Genomic DNA, 21,529 nt, shown 5'->3' with positions numbered 1-21,529 from the left:
TGCATACAAATATCATGAGGACTTCCCATAGGTTGTAATGGGGTTAGGGTCAAGGTAGGATGCATATGGTCAAGTGAGCTTGAAATTCGAATCTTTGATTAACTTAAACTTCCCACCTAACCTATGACAACCTATACAATTCTAAACAAACCTAACTACCCATTCTTCACTTTTTCACACACTCATGCATTCTCTTTTTGATCACCACCCATATGCATTGACTTTTATTGAACCATGCTTTGGGACATTTTGTCCCCTTTTTATTGCAATTCTTTGTCTATCTTTTTCTATTTCTATTATTTATTTTCATTCATTTTTTTTCTTTTCTTATTATTATTATTATTTTTTTTATTAATTTTTTTTAAACTAAAATATATATACAAGAACATCAATGTATATGGTTTACACATGATTAATACATGAGTATGTACCCAATTCCCAAGATTCTCAACACAAACGTAAAAACACTTTTATCTCTACCCAATGTACCCAACTCTCCCAAAATCAAATGATGAACACTCTCACTAGCCTACGCTAATCAAAGATCCAAATTAAGGGATATTTATTATTTTTCACTTAGGCTTGTAATGTGCTACAATTAAGAACAAATGGGTTAAGCATAGGCTCAAAATTGGCTAACAGTAGAAGATAAAAGGTAGGCTATTTGGGTAAGTGAGCTATTTAAACAATGGCCTCAATCATATAAATGCATGTATACACAAAGTAATGGACATAAAGAATCAAACAAATCAAAGATTACAATCATAGGAAGAGAATAATGCACACAAGAAGGAAAGTAAGTGGTTATGTATGGTGTAACCACACAATTAGGCTCAAACCTCACATGTTGTGTTCTTAGCTCAAAACATGATCCACGAAGTATATAACTCAAGTAAGTTCTAAATTTTTTTTCAATCAATTGTGGTGCCCTCTAGATAAAATCCTTGGAAAATATCATGATTTTGACTAAACTTATTATATACATATGCAAAATGAGAAAATGCAACTAAGGATCCTAAAATGAAATGCAAAAGTGTTGGGATTAGAAATTTGTCACCCAAAGACGCCGAATGGTCGGACGACCTCCCCACACTTAAAAGTTTGCACCGTCCTCAGTGCACTAAATGAGCAAGGGGGTACGGCGACTCTCCAAGTTGCCACCTTCATCTGGTAGGTCAGCCAATTGCTGTGTGTTCTTCCTCCTTCTTCTATTTTTGCTTGTGGTGCATCAATAATGAAAAACAAAATAAACACCGTAAGATGAGAAAATACAAAAGCAAGGAAGCATGAATTGTTGGAATGAGGTGAATCACTAGAATTTAGTGAGTGAATTGGTGTGACAATAATGAAAAATAAGTGTGTGGGTCCTAACTTGAATGCGGTTTAGAACTCACACCCTAGTATTTAAAAATCATGTCACAATTATACAAAAGAAAACATGCACTTCACTCATTCTAGTGTGCTTGAGATACTTTAAAAGACTTGTAGGTTAAGTTAACCACACAAGTAGTGAAGAGGCATGAAAGCATTCAAGCAAAAATCAAGCAATTGTGAAATTGGATAATGCATGGACATTGATTGATGTGTAGGTAGACTTTGTGAACAAAATGGTATATGAAACTCACACAACAATCAATGACACATATTGAAGTTGTTGCAACACCTAAGTGACATAGAGGTGGAACACATGGATTCTATGGAACTTAGGAAAAGGGATATAAAAATCAATCACATAGCAAGCGTGGCCCACAAAGCTTTACAAAGCTCAAAAATATGTCACTAGGTAAGCTTTGATCCAATTTCACAATTCCATAATCTCAATGCATGAAATAGGTGATGGTCACTTAGAACAAGCATCCTAAAAAAATGCATTGAGAATATACAATTGCCTAACAGTGGGTGATGAATGCATGGTGGCCAAAACATGCAATTCAAAGAGTCAAGATGCATGAAGGCAATGTGACAAGTACTTGGTATTCACAAATGTTCAACACGAAAATTCAAGACCAAGTAATAAATTGCAACCTCAACAAAGGAATCCAACAATGACAATAACAACAATGATGTTAAACTAACATCCCATTAGTAATAAGCAGCAGTAAATGGTAAACAAGATTAGTAATCCAACACTTATAATGGAAAACAAAAATTAAACTAACTAACTAACTAAAAAAAATGGTGTTACATGGTGTTTGGTAGTGTCGGATGATGTTTGAAGGGTGAAAAGAAAAGAAGAGAAAAGAGAAGAAGGAAAGAAATAGAAAGAAGAGAAGAAAAGAAGGTGAAACAGGGCAATCCACACGTGCGCGTCATGTGCGCGTACGCGCAAGGTACGCGTTCGCGTGCCCTGGGGCACAAAGTTGGCATACTTCAGGAATAAATCTCAGGTGAATGTATGGAGGGGAAAAATTCAATCCACGCGTACGCGTACATGGCGCGTCCGCGTGGATGGCCAAAATTGCTTGATTCACGCGTACGCGTGGAGTGCGCGTGCGCGTGGGTGGTGCTCTATTTTTCAAAATTTTTCTATGTTTTTGCACCAAACCAAGCATTCCAAACCTCCAAACAACTACCAAAACATCATAAAACCTTATTTAACCCACTAGACTCCCAAATAAACTCAACTAAGTAATCAAAACATGAAATTAAACCTAAATTACCAATATTTACAAAGAGGAAAAGGGAAAGATGTTACCATGGTGGGGTGTCTCCCACCTAGAACTTTTGTTTATTGTCCTTAAGTTGGACTTATGGGGAACTCCTCTCAAGGTGGCTTGTGCTTGAAGCTATCTTGGAACATCCACCAATGCTTGGTTCTCCATTGTGCCTCAAGATTCCTTATCATTTGCACCAAGTGTTGATGGAGTTCCTCACAAGTTTGGGGTTCCCAAAATTGATTTTCTCCTTGTAATCCGGGGTCCCACACTTTGTTTTCACACCCGTCTTGAAGTTGACTCTCATTATTAGCCCATCCGGGTGGTGAACAAGGTGAATTCTCTAAAAGTGACCAACAATCCTTCTAGATCCATCTAGGTGAGCACTACTCCAACCTTTATAGCTCATGTTTGATGCATCAACCATAATGAGCCTTGATTTGCAACGCCAACCACGAAACATCTTTTTTTTACGCTTCATCCCACAAAGTACCCTAAGTTGGCCATCCATTTCAAGCAAACCATATTCAAGTGGGATAATAAAGCTAATAAAAATGAGTTTCACCCACTCAAATGAAGGTGTAGATGGCAACCTAGGCAAAGGTGATTCCAAGGGTCTTGACAAAGCGTATTCAATTTCCATCCTCCTTTTCCTGAGGACTTCCACCTCTTTACAAGATCTCTTAATTTCAATCCTTTGTTCAAAAATTTTATCTAAACCTTTTTCCTTACTCAAATCATAAATGGGAGGACGAGAGAGATTTACCTCCACATTGCTTTCAAATCCAATGGGGGAAGGTTCTTCATGTTTAAAGGATTCTTCACCACTAAGACTTGGTGCTTGAACTTCCTCACCAAGGGAACTCAATTCTTACTCTATCCCATCCAAGTCTTCAAATCGAATATGCCTTGGAAGGTGTGCACTTCCCTCCCTAGCATCAATTTCAATCATCTTGGAGGAGTTTTCTTCAACTCTATGTTCCCATGGAGGCTCCGCATCTCCTAAGTCTTCAACCACTTCTTCCTCTTCTTCAATAATCTCTAAGTTGAAGAACGAGTTTTGATGAACGAGTTTTGCTCGATGGTCTAGAATTTCTTCTTATAGAAAGAACAACTTCATTGTAAGCATAGTTCTAAACCAACAAACAATTCCCACATAAAAAATTTGAGTTGTCACAAGTACAAACCCCTAAATTTTATAAACCGAAGTATTTAAATCTCGGGTCATTCTCCCTAGGAATTGTAATAAAGTGCCTTGTTATTGGTTATGGAGTATGTTTTAGGGTTTTTGAGATGATGGACAAGAAATATAAATGGCAAAGTAAATAAACTAACAAAAAGGTCTTGGCAAGGTTAGGTGGTCAAGGATCTCTATCCTAATCACTAACCACAACATGAGAATTGGCAAGGATCAATCCCACTAAGTTAACCCCTAACTAATAATAGAGGAAAGTCAAGTGAGCTATATCAATCCAAGTCCATAAGTCCTCGTTCTACACCTAATCAATTAGTGAGATCTAGCATTAGTGGCTCCCAATCGTCAATCACTGGGACATTAGTGACTCAAGAGTTCCTAAGTTACCTTCCCAAGCCAATAACATAACACCATTGCAACTCCCCAGCAACGGTGCCATTTTGATGAACGAGTTTTGCTTGATGGTCTAGAATTTCTTCTTATAGAAAGAATAACTTCGTTGTAAGCATAGTTCTAAACCAACAAACAATTTCCACATCAAAAATTTGAGTTGTCACAAGTACAAACCCCTAAATTTTATAAACCGAAGTATTTAAACCTCGGGTCATTCTCCTTAGAAATTGCAATAAAGTGCCTTGTTATTGGTTATGAAGTATGTTTTGGGTTTTTGAGATGATGGACAAGAAATATAAATGGCAAAGGAAATAAACTAACAAAAAGGTCTTGGCAAGGTTAGGTGGTCAAGGATCTCTATCCTAATCACTATCCACAACATGAGAATTGGCAAGGATCAATCCCACTAAGTTAACCCCTAACTAATAATAGAGGAAAGTCAAGTGAGCTATATCAATCCAAGTCCATAAGTCCTCGTTCTACACCTAATCAATTGGTGAGATCTAGCATTAATGGCTCCCAATCGTCAATCACTTGGACATTAGTGACTCAAGAGTTCCTAAGTTACCTTCCCAAGCCAAGAGCACAAAATTCTACTCTAAGGTCCAACCAAGCATTTTATCAAACACTTGGAAGGCAAAAAAGGAAAGCATAGTAAAATTGCAAGGAATATAAATCTACACTACTCAATTGCAAAGATTAAACAACAATAAAGAAAATCAATAATAAAAGAACATAAATCATAAATTGCATTAAAGGGAAATAGAAGAAGAAAGAGTGCATCAACAACAAAGTAAGCAATTACAAGAATGAAATACAAAATTAGAGAGAGGAAGAGTAGAGGAACAAGAAATTGTAAAGGAAAAGTAAATCAAAGCATGAATTATACCTAGATCTAAGAAATTCTAATCCTAATTCTAGGGAGAAAAGGGAGCTTCTCTCTCTAGAAACTAACCTACATGATGCTAATGCTACAAACAATTGCTTCCTCCTTTGCTTGGACTTCAATTCTGCATGAAATACACTCAGAAACAAGTTGGATTTGGGCTTGGACAGCTCAGAAATCACCCCCACCATTTTGCCTTTAAGTGGGCCACGTGAGAGTACTGGCGCGTGCGCGCCATGTGCGCGTACGCGTCGATTGGCAAATTTTCCATCCGCGTGGACGCGGCATGTATGCGTGCGCGTCTGCAGGCAAGACCACTTTTGCGCGTGCGCGTCCTTTGATGCACTCCCAATTTTTTTTCTTCATGTATTCTCCCCTTTGCATGCTTTTCTACTCATTCCTTCCATCCAATACTTGCCTTATAACCTGAAATCACTTAACAAATACATCAAGGCATCGAATAGAATTAAAGTGAATTGAATTTTGCTATTTTAAGTCCTAAAAAGCATGTTTTCACATTTAAGCACAAATCAAGGGAGAATTGCAAAACCATGCTATTTTATTGAATAAATGTGGGAAAAAGGTGATAAAATCTCCCAAATTAAGCATAAGATAAATCATAAAATTGGGGTTTATTAGAAACCTTCTCCTTTTTTTTTCCTTGAAAATGTCTTCGTGGCTATTACTTTCCTCCTCATGATGTCTGTGTGTTTGGATGGTGGTGAGGGAGAAGATGAAGAGGTAGAATGGATATGTATGTGGGTGTGAGATTGAGGTGTGGAGGGTTTTTGAGAGAAGAGGATTCTTTCACTTTTTCTAGGGGCGGTTTTCTTTTTCATGATAAAGAAAATGGAGAGGTGGGAGTGGGAGAGTTGAAGGAAACCGAATTGAGTGAGGGAGGAGGGAGGTTAGGGACGCATTAAATGTGGAGTGGAGAGAGAATTGGAGGGATTTTAATGACCATTAATGAGCGGTTATTATCCAAGGTAGTTACCTTTTATTTGAAATAAAACTGAAAAGTAGTTTCCTAGAATCAAGGGATTAGAGAAGGGAAAAGATTTGATTTGACAATATCCTCTTTCAACAAGATTTGATGAGACAACAAAAAAGGAAATTTGATTTACACAAAGTGAAACTAACAAAACAGTCAGAGTGGGGTCAAAGAGATTTGGTGGGGCCCAAAAGAATTAAAATCTGCGCAGTCTCCCCCTTGATCATAGCCCTTTCAACACATCCTACTTTTTATCTCGTGCTTTCCTACGAGACAAAACTGAACAGAGTAAAAAATTTCACAAGTTATCAATAGAGCTTAAATCTATCATTCCCAAACTTTTTCTCAAAGTGCAGAATCTGTCTTCACAGAGGGGTTTTGTAAAAATGTCACCCAGTTGGTCTTCAGATTTTACAAATTGAATATCAATAGTACCCTTTTGCACATGTTCCCTGATAAAGTGATATTTAATTTCAATGTGCTTGGTTCTTGAGTGCAGAACATGATTTTTTGAAATGTTTATAGCACTCATATTATCACAAAATAAGGGCATACTATTGATCTTTAATTTGTAATCTTCTAACTGCGTTTTTAACCAAATTAGTTGAGAACAACATGCAGATGTAGAAATATATCTAGCTTCAGCTGTGGATAGAGCCACTGTGGCTTGTTTTTTGCTAGACCACATGTTGAGTGAGCTTCCAAGGAAGCAATACATGCTGGAGGTGCTCCTTCTATCCACCCTATCTCCCGCATAATCTGCATCACAAAACCCTACTGCACAAAAATCATCAGATTTTGGATACCACAAGCCATAATCACTAGTCCCCTTAATGTATCTAATGATGCGCTTAACGGCTGAAAGATGGGATTCTTTTGGATGAGATTGAAACCTTGAGCTTACACCCACACTTTGAACAATGTCCGGTCTAGAGGAGGTAAGGTACATGAGTGAACCTATCATTCCTCTATACCTTGTTTCATCCACATCTTTGCCATCATCATCCTTTTCAAGTTTGGTGTTTGGATGCATTGGTGTTCCCATTGGTTTGGAACTTTCTAGGCCAAATTTTTTGATAAGTTCCTTAACATATTTTCCTTGGTGAATAAAGGTACCACTAGGAGTTTGTTTAATTTGGAGGCCAAGAAAGAAAGTTATCTCTCCCATTAAACTCATCTCAAACTCACTAGTCATGAGTTTTCCAAACTCTTCACACAAGAATTCATTGGCCGATCCAAACACAATGTCATCCACATAAACTTGAACTAGGAGGATATCATCATTAGATGCTTTAATAAATAAAGTAGTGTCGGTGGTACCCTTTTGAAATTGATTTTCTAACAAGAAGACACTAAGCCTTTCATAGCAAGCTCTTGGAGCTTGTCTAAGACCATAAAGAGCCTTAGAGAGCTTGAAAACATGGTTTGGAAATTCTTTATCTTCAAAATCGGGGGGTTGTGCCACAAACACTTCTCTATCAATAAAGCCATTAAGAAAAGCATATTTTACATTCATTTGAAACATTTTAAAATTCTTATGGGCAGCATAGGCAAGAAGCAACCTAATTGCTTCCATTCTTACTACCAGAGCAAAAGACTCATCAAAATCTATACCCTCTTCTTGATCGTAACCTTGGGCCACTAGTCTAGCCTTGTTACGAACAACTTTTCCATCCTCACCTAGTTTATTTTTGAACACCCACTTAGTACCCGTAACTTTCTTACCATCCAGATGAGGTACTAGTGTCCAAACCTCATTTTTGTCAAATTGAGCAAGCTCTTCTTGCATGACATTGACCCAAGATGGATCTTCAAAAGCTTGTTTTACATTGTTGGGCTCCATTTGTGACAAGAGGGCAAAGTTGCTTGGTTCGGATTGCCTTTTGGTTGAGGATCTCGTTGTTACACCTTGTGAGGGATCACCAATTATAAAGTCATGAGGATAACCCCTCATGGACTTCCATTCTCTAGGCTTTCGGAGTGGTGTTGAGCTTTGATGAGTTTCTATGGGTTGTTCTGTTCCAATTTCTCCTGCTGGCTCAGGAGACAAAATGGAAATGTCTCTTCCATTCTGATGAGACAAAACTGGACTGGCAGATTCTTCATTTTGAGCAGTCTTGAGATTTTCTTCACTTGTTCCCTTTTTGACATCTTCTTCACAATCTGAATCATTATTTATCACAGTACTGGGAATTAAATTAGAATCACAAAAAGTAACATGTATGGATTCCTCTATGGTCCTATGTTCCTTGAGGTAAATTCTATAGGCCTTGCTAGTGGTAGAGTATCCAACAAACATCCCTTCATAGGATTTTGGATCAAATTTACCAAGGTTTTCTTTATTGTTAAGTACAAAGCATTTGCATCCAAAAACGTGGAAATACTTAAGATTTGGAGAGGTCCCTTTCCATAGCTCATAAGGAGTTTTCTTCAACCCTTTTCCAATAATGGTCCTATTCAAAATGTAACAAGCTGTATTTACAGCTTCAGCCCATAAAAATTTTGGAATCTCATTCTCACAAAGCATGGCCTTAGTAATCTCTTGAAGGCTTCTATTCCTTCTTTCAACTACCCCATTTTGTTGAGGGGTTCTAGGGCATGAAAAGTTATGAGCAATTCCAAAGTCATCACAGAATTTTTCAAAGTCTTGGTTTTCAAATTCTCTTCTGTGATCACTTCTCAAATGGGCAATTTTTAAATCTTTTTCATTCTGAATTTTTTTACAAAGGGTTGAGAAGGCATGAAAAGCATCATTTTTATGAGCAAGAAAAAGTACACAACCAAATCTAGAGTAATCATCTACCACCACTAAACCATAGTGTTTACCTCCTAGACTTTGAGTTCTTGTTGGACCAAAAAGATCAATGTGTAATATCTCTAAAAGATCAATGTGTAATCTCTCTAAAAGATCAATGTGTAAAAGTTTTAGTTGAAATTCCATCTTTTGGTTTAAAAGAGTATTTTACTTGTTTGCCTAATTGACAAGAATCACAAGTAAGATCCTTATCAAATTTGATATTTAGAATTCCTCTAACCAGATTTTTCTTAACTAGCTTAGAAATTTGGTACATGCTAGCATGACCCAACTTTCTATTCCATAGCCATTTTTCAGATTCAAGAGAAGTAAAACATGTTACATTTTGTTCTTTCAAGTCCTCAAGAGTCAATCCATACACATTATTGCACCTTTTAGCCTCAAACAAAATATTTCCAGTTTTTTCACAAACAACTAAGCACACAAACTTTCTAAAAACAACTTCATATCCTAGATAACACAATTAGCTTACACTAAGTAAATTATGTTTCAAACCATTTACAAGGAGAACATCATTTATACAAGATGAAAAGCTTTTACCAAATTTCCCAACGGCCACTATCTTTCCTTTACCATCATCACCGAAAGTGACAAATCCTCCATCATACTCATCAAGCTTTATGAAGAAGGTTGTCTTTCCGGTCATATCCCTAGAACATCCGCTGTCCATGTACCACATATTCTCCTTTCGTTTGGATGCTAGGCACGCCTACAAAACAAGCTCAAGTGACCTTAGGTATCCAAATCTTCTTGGATCCTTTCACGTTAAACCATCTCTTATGTCCTAACCCATTATAATAAAAAATAACTTTGTAAACTTTATCACCAATTATCCTTTCACCAAAGAAGCATTGAATGGGGAAGTGTCCATTTCGGTTGCATAGCCTACAAAACCTAGGAGTTGCTGTTTTGTTAAAGCTTGTTGGGTTTTGAAACCTTGTATCATTAGAAGATGATGCGATGTTTTCAAAATAAGGTTTTTCAACAGATTTATAGAAGCCCAAGCCAGCTTTATCCTAAAGAGGTTTTTGACTAGCCAAGATTTAATTCAGATTTTTAGAACTTTGAGTGAACTTAGCTAAGTCTTCTTTTAGCCTTTTGACCTCTTTAAGAAACTCTTCATTTTCCTTAAAACAATTTACATATGCAACAATAGAATGATCACTTTTACAGCTCCTAAGTTGGGCTTTTAACTGCTTATTTTCTTCACAAGTTCACAAGCAGTTTCGGCCTCCCTTAGTTTTTCTTTGAGAAAACCATTTTCAGCTTTAAAGATGGTGATTTGTTGTTCAAGATCTTGGTTATCAAGCAAAAAACATCTTATTTTTTCAGAAAGGTGGTCTATCATAAGATGAAGATCTTTAATATTTGGGTTATGAAAGACTACCTGTTCAATGTGATCTGCCATGAGACATGGTTGAGACTTTGTTTCAGATTCTTCATCATCTTCTGAGTCATTTTCCAGGTCCTCCCATGACGCCATCAGTCCCTTTTTCTTTCCTTTCTTTGGCTTTTCTTCCTTCTTCAACTTAGGACAGTCGGATTTGAAATGCCCTGTTTCCTTACAGTTGTAACATGTCACCTTGCTGAGATCTTTCTTTTGTTTTCTTGAACTGCCTCCCTTGCCTCTCTCCTTGAGCTTCACCATTTTCCTGAATTTTTTTGCAAACAACACAAATTTATTTTCAGATGAGTTATCACTGGATTCATCATCCAGAGGGTTAGTAACAGATGAAAAGGCTATTCTTTTCTTTTTTGAATCCTTTTTTAAATAGGTATTTTCAAAAGCAAGTAAATTTTCTCTCAAGTCATCATATGTCATGGAGTCAAGACCACTACTCAGAAATTATTAATGCTTTTGTTTCTCACTCTTTTGTGAGACATCTCAACACTCTTCTCACAAGCACAGATTCAGGATACTTGATTCCCATAGCATCCAAGCCGACAATGATGGTGTTGAAGCGCTCGAACAATTCATCAATAGATTCTCCTTCCTTCATTGTAAACATTTCATACTCTCTGTTTAGCATATCTATCCTGGTCTTGTTTACAATTGTGGTTCCTTCATGAGTAACTAGAATTTTATCCCAGATTTCCTTTGCCGTTGTGCATCATGATACCCATCGATATTCCTTAAAGCTGACAGCACAATTAAGTAAGTTGATGGCCTTGGCATTGAGCTCAACCTTCTTTCTGTCTTCTTCGGTCTAGCTTGCTTCTGGTTTAAGAGAGACCACTCCTTCGGCACTTGTGATGGTTGGATATTGAGGACCCTCTAGGATAATCTTCCAAAGTCTGTAATCCATTGCTTGCATAAATATCTTCATTCTCTCCTTCCAATAGGTGTAGTTTTCCCCATTGAAAAGAGGAGGTCTGTTACTTGACTGTCCTTTAGTCAGGTTGTAGGACACTAGATTTGAGCCACTGTTTTCTGCCATCTGGCTCTTTTCTCCAAGCTGCAAAGCTTGATCTCTTTGAGACTAAGCTCTGATACCAATTGATGGTTTTCAGTGACTAAGAGAAGGGGGGGTTGAATCTTAGCCCCTTTTTCACTTAATAATACTTGCTGGTCTTTGAAACAACTTCTGGAGACTTTTTGACTTTTTGTCTCATAACCTGCCACGAGACTTTTTTTTGTCTCGTACCCAGCCACGAGACTTTTCATTTTGTCTCATCGATCAGCACGAGATATTTTTCAGTTTATCTCTTTGAGCAGCAGAAACAGAAATTGAGTAGAAGAGAGGGAGGATTACACCAAGATATATCCTGGTTCAGTTGCTAAGTGCAATGCAGCCTACATCCAGTCTCCATCACAACAATGATGGAATTTCACTATAATCTTCATAATTACATACACCAATTTTTTCTAGGAACTATCCTTCCTATCTTGGACAAGTCTAGAATCTAAACCCCAATCCTGAACTTGACTTGGTTACTGCCAAGCTTCCAACTGCAAAGTACTAACCCAACTTGCAAGGAGATTCCCACAGAATCATGAAACACAACACAGATGTACAAAGGACCTTTAAGGACATCTATGGCTTTTTCTTTGAATTTTGCACTCTCTGCCTTTTTCCGCTCTATGGCTTTTTCATACAAACCTCACTGTTTGCCTTTTTTCATGAGACTCAAGACAGACAAAATTAAATAGAAAAATACAGAATGAAGAACATTGAAAGAGAAGAACTTCTATTAGCTTAGGTAGCTATGAGAACTCTGTGCCTTGCACTCTCATTCCATGCTTCAAGCCCTGGTTGTTCACCCTTACTTATAGGGAGAAGCCTCCACAGTTGAAACCAAAGAAATCAAGCTAATCTTCTTCTTCTTCAAGCAAACCGGTTCGGCAAGAGAGAGAGGAGAAGTAACCGAATGCAATAACCAACATACAAATACCTCTGGTTCTTCCTTGGTCACCAACAATCATCAATCCGAGCCTTTCATCTTGTCTTGAACTCCAAGATGAACTCCTAGCCCTTGATACATGCTTGATGATGACAGCTTCATCTGCTCCAATCTCTACCTCTTCCATCACGTAGCCACTGTAGCTACCTCCTGTGATGGTTGAGTAGAATCAGAGTCAAGCTATCCCTACAAGGATCTTCTTCTCTGACCGATATCTTCTTCAACCATTTTTGGTATGGAGAAGCCAAGATCTCTTCACCAAATCTTACCACAAGTGTTGAGAATCTTAGCCACATCATACTTTTGATTTTTTTTCTTGCCATCATTGTGATGGTCTTATTACTAGCTTCTTCTTCTTGTTGGTAGCTTCTGATGGCTTCCATATTTTCTGTTGAAGTGACCGAAACTTGAAGAAGAAAGAGTAGAGAGAGAAGAGAGAAAAAGCAAAGCTAAGAGTAATGAGTGTTACACAAATTAATTAAGATCAACTCCCTATGCTTTTGTGTAGTAGCGTGTAAGCTACATTAAAGCCATCAAATCACTTTCTCTCTCTCATTTATGTTTCCAATGCTAGCAAATTAAATTTTGAATTCCATCCCAAAATAAGAAATGGAATCCGTTGGAAGCATTGAAACTTTACTTTCTTTGCTTAATGGATTCGAACCAAGCTTTGGTCTTTTTAGCAAAGTTTGTTATTGGGCTTGTATCACAAATTCTGACCCAAATAACAAAACAAAAATTCAGCCATAAGGATCAAAATTTTTTTTGTATCAATGCTGAATGTGTTTTCAATATTATTGGGCTTGCAACATTTTTCTTCTCTGTTCGGCCCATATGCAAAATTTGCACCAACAAAATTATCAATCAATACATATGAATTAAAATCAAATTAAAAATTTTGTATTTTAATTAAGTTAATAATGTTTGTTCATCATCAAATTAAATTTAGAGTTTTTCAAACTCATCAAACTTGAGTTCACAAGTCCTAATCAAAGACTAGAGTTAATGAAGCTCAAGCCAACTAGTAACTTTCAATCACCAACCAATAAGAGACTTTTACAATTCAAGAGTCTCCAAATTACTCAATCCAATCTAAGAATTCAAAAATCTAATTTAAAATCCAACCAAACATTTTATCAAACACTTGGTAGACACAAAATAAAAGCATGGTAAAATTGCAACGATAATAAAATCCAACAACTACCAATTGAAAGAAATTAACAATGACAACTAAAGATAGCAATAAAAATATGAACATATAAATTGCATTAAAAAAGATCCAAAGTATCAAGAGTGTATAAACATAAGGATAACAAACTGAAGGAAATAACAAGTAGAATTGAAGAACAAAGGTGCTAGAACAATAAATTGCAAGGAATTGTAAATAAAAATAGAAATTAATCTAAATCTAAGAAGAAATTGGAGTAGAAACTCTAAAACCTAAAATTGTGTGAATAAAAGTCAGTCTCCCTTCCAACTCCACTCTGCAGCCTCTAATATGTATTTTCGGGCCTGAAACTGGGTCAAAAGTAGCCTAAAAATTGTCCCCAGCGAATTCTGTTTAATGCAGCACGTGACGCTCGTCTTGCGTACGCATTGCTGGAATTTTCACTAGCCTCGCGTAGGCGTCAGCTAGGCGTGCGCGTCATGTGTATGCTGCACCAGTCATGCGTACCGTCGTCCATGCGTGGCGTCGCTGCCAGATTCTGAAATCCTTAATTTGTTGTGTTGCTTCCATTTTTGCTTGCTTTCTTTCCATCCTCTAAGTCATTCTTGCCCTAAAAAACCTAAAAACACTTGACAAACATATTACGGCATTGATGGTAATAAAAGAGGATTAAAAATTAGCAAATTTAAGGCCAAAGAAGCGTGTTTTCAATCATAGCACAAAATTAGAAAGGATTTGTAAAACCATGCAATTTATATGAATAAATGTATGGATAATTGATAAAATCCACTCAATTCAATATAAAATAAATCATAAAATAGTGGTTTATCAATGATATTATGGCTATTCTCCAAACATAGAATGAAGAAATTGCTTAGAAAAGAAGATTGGCAAAATAGAAAGAGAAAGCAAGATGCTGCAGGCCCCAAAAAAAAGGCGTGTAATAATTTATTAAAATAATTTGTTCTTGGAATGTTAGAAGGTTAATGGGTGATGAAAAGTTGATCATGGTCAAAAACCTCAAGAAAAATTTAAGTTGAATATGTTGGGCTTGTTTGAGATTAAGTGGCGGTTAATGACGAAGTTTGATGTAATAAGAATTTAGGAGAGTGATGCTGTAGGATGAGAATATGTTGAGTCAGAGGGTGCCTCAAGTGGTTTACTATTAATTTTGGATAAAATAATGTTTAAAATGAGTCGTTGTCATAAAGGAGAGTTTTGGTTGTGTGTTGAAGGGGTCTTACTAAAAATAATTTCAATTATACTTTCTGTGGTATATTGAATTCATATAAGAGAAGAGAAATTTGTTGTGTGGGAGAAATTGGATTATATTGCAGAGTTATGTCAGCCTCTATGGGAAACCTCAACGAGATTGTGCAGGTGGAGGGAAGAAAGGATGCTGTTAGATTAACATAGTTTTAGTAAGAATTGGATAAAAGAAGATATGTAACTGGTGGACTTTCACTTAGCGATCTTGTAATTTGATTGACAGAATTTTAGTAAGATTGGAGTGGTTGAAGATGTTTTCACGAGTACAAAATTAGAAGTATACTATAAGAAGGTGATAAACCGCTATTTTACGGTTTATTTTGTACTAAATTGAGCGGATTTTATCCATTATTCTCACACTTATGCATATAAATTGCATGTTTTACATTTTCCTTCCTAATTTTGTGTTATGACTGAAAACATGCTTCTTTGGCCTTAAATTTGCTAATTTTTAATCCTCTCTTATTACCATTCGATGCCATGATACGTGTGTTAAGTGTTTTCAGGTTTTATAGGGTAGGAATGGATTAGAGGATGGAAAGGAAGCATGCGAAAGTGGAAGGAACACAAGAAATTGGAGTTTTGAGAAGCTGGCAGCAATGCGTATGCATGGATGATGCGCACGCGTGACTGGAGCAGCAAACACATGACGCGCACGCATGGCTGAAGCCTACGCATGGCCAGGTGAAAATTCCATCGACGCGTACGCGTGGCTGACGCGTACGCGTGGCTGACACATACGCGTGATGAGCGTCACGTGCTGTAATTTATAGAAAACGCTAGGGGCGATTTCTGGGCTACTTTGGACCCAGTTTCAGGCCAAAAAATACTGATTAGAGACTACAGAGTGGAGCTGGAAAGGGGAATGAATCATTCACATTAGTTAGGTTTTAGATGTAGTTTTCTAGAGAGAGAGAGGCTCTCTCCTCTCTCTAGGTTTTAGGGTTTTTAGGTTTAGCTTTTTTTAAATTCAGATTTCTACTTGCTTTAATTTAGTTTTCTTCTACTTTTATTTATTCTAGCACTTTAGTTACCTACTTCTCTTATTGATTCCTTTATTTTGCTAATTTAGTTTATGAACTCATGTATTACTCTCAATTTTCATTAATGCAATTTGTGTTTTCCGTTTCTTATTATTCAATTGCCTTGTTATTGTTATTTCCTTACTTTGGTTAGTCTTAGATCTTACTATGTCTTGTTAATTCTATATGTTTTTATTTTATGCCTTTCAAGTATTTGATAAAATGCTTGGTTGAATTTTAAATTAGATTTTTATGTTCTTAGCTTAGATTGAGTAAATTGGAGACTCTTTGATTGTCAAAGTCTCTTGTTGGTTGGTGATTGAAAGTTGCTAGTTGGCTTGAGCTTCACTAACTCTAGTCTTTGATTAGGACTTGTAAACTCAAGTTGAATTGCTCACTTGACTTACCTTCAATTGTTAAAGGTTAACTAGGTGAGAGCAAAAGACAATTACCATCACAAGTGACTATGATAATGGGGATAGGAATTCCAATTATCAATCCTTGCTAGGACTTTTCTTAGTTGTTATTTTATTTCCTTGTTATTTACATTACTTGTCTCTTATCACAAAAACCCCAAAAGTACTTTTCCATAACCAATTATAAGTACACTTCCCTGCAATTCCTTGAGATATGACCTGAGGTTTAAATACTTCGGTTTATTTTTATTGGGTTTGTATTGTGACAAACAAATTAAATATTGATTGAGGTTTAATTGTCGGTTTAGACTATACTTGCAACGCGATATTTTTGTAAAAATATTTACCGATATTTTTCTTCCGTCAAGTTTTTGGCGCCGTTGCCGGAAAATTGCAAATGTGTGCCTTATTATTGGTTATTGTATATATTTACCTTTTTCTTGTTTGTTAGTTTTTGTTAGTTTTAGGACTTTGTTGCTTATTTTTATTAGTTTTTTTATTTGCTACTATGAATTCTCACCCCTTTGGCTATGAGTTTCGTTCAAATTATGTTATAGGGAATGGAAGCTACAATGAGAACATGCATCAAGGATGGGACAATCAAAGTTGGGAGGAGCCACAAGGATTTGATCAACCTTCTTGGCAACAACCTCCACAACCGTACTATGAGAAAGAGCCATTCCAGGATGCATATCAAGCCAATAGCTATGCTGGACCCATTTGTAGTTACCAACAAGCCCCACCATATGTCTCTGAACCTCCTCCTCCACATAGTTTTGAACCACCATACTCACAAGCCCTCTACAATCAAACACTTCCACATAACCCTAACCCATATCCACCATACCAACCACTTTATGAGCCGTATGAACCATACTTAGAACCACCACAACTCCAACCCTAATACCCTCCATATACACCATCTCCATATCCGTATTAAGAAGATCCACCTTCCCATTATGAGCCATTTCTCCCAACAAATGAACCCTCCTATCCACCCCAAGCTCGCATAGATAATACCTTTAGTGTTATTCGCCAAAGGCAACAGGAGCTTCAAACTGCACTTACCTGTACTCTCATCGGTCTCACCTCTACTCTATAAGCTCTTATATCCCGTGTGGATCCATCTTCTACCCCCAATACTCAATCCTCAAGCTCTAGTACACGTTGTTTTCACCCATATCCATCAATCCAAGAGCTACATGATCCTAATTATGCTATTGTCATGGAACAAGAGAGAAGGGATTGTCTTATAGACTTAATGGATCGGGTTCACGTATCCATACTTCAAGAAAAGCAAGAGGAGGCCCAAAAGGTAGAGGTAGGAGAGACCCTTGAAGAAAGTTGTCAAGAGGTGGAAGTCATAAAGGAGGAGCTGGATTTTGTACTAGAGCAAGTGGAGAAAGCTGAAATTATCGAAGAAGAGGAAGTGGTTGAAGACTTAGGAGATGCGGAACCTCCATGGGAAACTCAAGTCATAGAGCCTCCTTCCAAGAAATTTGAATTTGATGTTGAGGAGGGTGTACAACCTCCAAAGGATATCATGGTTGAAGACTTTGAGGAGGTTGATCATGAGATTGATTCAATAATTGATGAGTTTTTATCTACAGTTGAATCCTCTCCCATCAGACTTGAAGAAAAGGTAAATGTTGAAGAAGCTTGTCAAGAGGTGGAGATCATCAAAGAGGAGTCCAAAAGAGTGAAGCATACATTGGCAGGGCCGCCATTGGAGACATCTCTCCTGAAGCCATCACCATTCGTCCCTCCATTCAAGTGGGTAAATCCTTACTCCTTAAGTTTTAATCTCGCTTGCATACGGTTTGCTTGAGACGGATGGACAACTTAGAGCTCTTTGTGGCTTTAAGAGTAAAAGGGGGATGGTTAGTGGTTGGAATTGCCATTCAAAGTTTGTTATGGTTGGAAGCTCAAGGCCTAATTGCAATGGTTGGTATAGTTCTCAATTTATTGGGTCTAGGAAGTTGTTGGAATACCTCAGTGAGAATTCGGATTACTTGCCACCCGGTTGGAACACTGATGATCAACTTGAAGACGGGTGTAGAAACAAGATTTGGGATCTGGGAATATATGAGGATCAACATTGGGAGCTCAAAGCTTGTGAAGAATTTCATCAAGGCTTGGTGAATTCACTTGGAAATGTCGGAGCTATTTGGAAATCCAAGCATTGGTGGAAGTTTCAAGATGAGTTCAAGCACAAGCCACCATGACAAGGAGCTCACCAAATGTCTAACTGAAGGACTTTAACTAAAAGTGCTAGGTGGGAGACACCCCACCATGGTAAATTCTTTCTAAGTTACCTTTTTGTTTATATTAGTAATAAGTTACATTTTCATTTTCGGTTATGTTTATTTAATTTAATTTATGGTTTAGTTGTTTAATAATTTCTGGCATTTCAAAAAAAAAAAAGTGCACCTGATGCGCACGCGTCATATAGAGGTTCGCTCTCTGTTAAATTAAACAGAGAGTTACGCTGGAACTGTACGGGAGGGGTGCCTAGCACACAAACCAACCTACGCATACGCGTCACCTGCAATTTTGCCAATCCACGCGTAAGCATCAGCGACGCGCACGTGTGGAATGAACATCGGCGTAATTTGGTAATTGGACAGAGAGTTGGGCTAGAGGTGTGCTGCAACCATGCGTCTAGCACGCGAGTAGTCATACGTACACGTGACCGACGCTCACGTGTTATTTTTATTTTCGGGAATCCACGCGTACGCGTACGCGTGGACGACGCTCATGCGTCACCTGCCTGTTTCTGTTTTCACGCGCACGCGTCACGTTCGCGCCTTGTTTATACCTTTCTTCTTCTTTCTTCTTCCTTTCTTACATTCTTCTTCTCTCACTTTTCAAAAGTTCACTTATTATTTTTCTTATCCTTCATTCTCTTTTACAAATTGCATTTGCATACTGTCATTCATTGCATTTTCACTTTGTGCATGTTTTTATTTTCTTTTCTAAGTATACTATTTTTCCATTGGTGTTGTATTTTCTACTCAATTGCTGAATATTTTTTCTATTATTTTGGTGCTTAGTGACTTGTTTTATATTGTTGGGTGATCTTATTTATAGGTCAATGCTACTCCTTTATGATACTTGTATTCCTTTGCATTGATATGAACTTATATTGTCTCTCATGACCCACTCTCTCTCCCTCATTATTGCATTTCTTGCACTATTGATATGCCATGTGCCTATATTACTTCCTCACTTGCATGTTGTAGCTACCATGTTAGCCACCAAGAAGGGAAACGGAAGCTTCTAGATGGGGCGATAAACAAGTCGTTTTGCACAATCTTTGGAGGAAGCGCATCAGTTGCAGCAGCCCGTCCACTTGCACTTCTTTGCATGCACCAAGGACGGTGCAATCTTTAAGTGTGGGGAGGTTGATACCGACTTCCGTGGGTTAGCTACCTTCTTTTCTCAAAACCGATTCTTACCCTTCTTAATTAGTTAGTTGTTGCATTTGCATGTTTCATTGCATGTTTGTTGGATTTTGTGCATATTCTACCACTACTTGGTTGAAATGATAAATTCTTTTCCAAGAAACTATTTTATAGCATTTCACTAATTTTAATTAAACTTTTTTGTTGAACTTGTTTGAAGATTTTAATTTGGAACATGGTTTTAGAGTTTGAACACACAAAACCAGTGAGATTTTGAGCCTATTTAATTGGTTGTATTTTATCAACCAATATTTTATTTTGGTGTGTGTTGTTCTCTCTAAAATTGTGATCTTTGTCTTGCTTGATTCTATATTTTCATGGTTTGATGTATGCATGCACTTATATGATTGAGGCCTTTGTTTCACTATACTTACATACACATATAGCCTTATCCCTTTTCATTATCTTTTGCAAACCAATGTTGAGCCTTTTAACCCCATTTGTTCTTTGCTTTAGCACATCATTAACTCTAAGCAGAAAATAATAATGTCCTTTATTTGAATTCTTGGTTAGCTTAGACTAGTGAGAGTGCTCATGAATTAAGTGTGCGGAAATTGGGTTTGGAAACATTTGGTTTGGGAATTAGGTGTTGTATATTCTTGTGAGAACGTGAAAAAGAATGTTGAGGATATGTTCATGCATTCAATACCTTAATCATATGCATTGAGAAAAACAAAAGAAAAGAAAGAAAAAAATTTAAAAAAAAAAAGAGAAAAAGAAAATAAAAAAAGAGCAAATAATAAAAAGGGGACAAAATGCCCCAAGGTAAATGGTGATAGCAATGCATATGAGTTGTACTCAAGTTCGGATGCATGAATATGTGGTAAACACAGTTAATGGGTAGTTAGATTTTGTATGTTGATTACATGGATTGTTTTAAGTTAGGTGGAGAGTTTGAGTTAATCAAGGATTCAGATTTTAGTCCACTTGACCAAATACAATCCTACCTTGACCCTAACCCCATTACAACCATTAAAATACCTCTTGATATGTGTATTTGTGCATTAAATTTTTGTTGATTGGTAGAAGAAGAGCAAGCCTTAGAAAGCAAGGTTAATAGAGAATTGAGAGAATCGACCCTTAATTACTTGAGTGATTAGAGTGTATACACTTCCGGTGAGGGTTTGATACTCAATTCTTTGTTCCCGGCATTCACGAGCTTTCTTTTTGCAAGTTTATGTGTACTTTATTTTACGATTTGAATTAGTGGAATCCAGTTCATATTTATTTTTGGAGAATTTGATTTACTTTTAACCATGTAGAAAAAAGTATTTTGCATTTAGTTGCATTCATATAGATAGGTTGCATTTCATAAATTCTACCATTCCTCTTCACTCCTTTATAGTTTCTCTTGAGCTTAAAATGAGAACATGCTAATGTTTAAGTGTAGGGAGATTGATAAACTGCTATTTTACGGTTTATTTTGTACTGAATTGAGCGGTTTTTATCCATTATTCTCACACTTATGCATATAAATTGCATGTTTTACATTTTCCTTCCTAATTTTATGCTATGATTGAAAACATGCTACTTTGACCTTAAATTTGCTAATTTTTAATCCTCTCTTATTACCATTCAATGCCATGATACGTGTGTTAAGTGTTTTTAGGTTTTATAGGGTAGGAATGTCTTAGAGGATGGAAAGGAAGCATGCAAAAGTGGAAGGAACACAAAAATTAGAGTTTTGAGAAGCTGGCATCGACGCCTACGCGTGGATGATGCGCACGCATGACTGGAGGAGCAAACACACGACGCACACACGTGGCTGATGCCTATGCGTGGCCAAGTGAAAATTCCATCGACGCGTACGCGTGGCTGACGCGTACGCGTGATGAGCGTCACGTGCTGCAATTT

Source organism: Arachis ipaensis, chromosome B5 (genome assembly GCF_059453495.1).
Source record: "Arachis ipaensis isolate K30076 ecotype BB chromosome B5, ASM5945349v1, whole genome shotgun sequence".
NCBI lineage: Eukaryota > Viridiplantae > Streptophyta > Magnoliopsida > Fabales > Fabaceae > Arachis > Arachis ipaensis.
Note: the sequence above shows the minus strand (reverse complement) of the source record.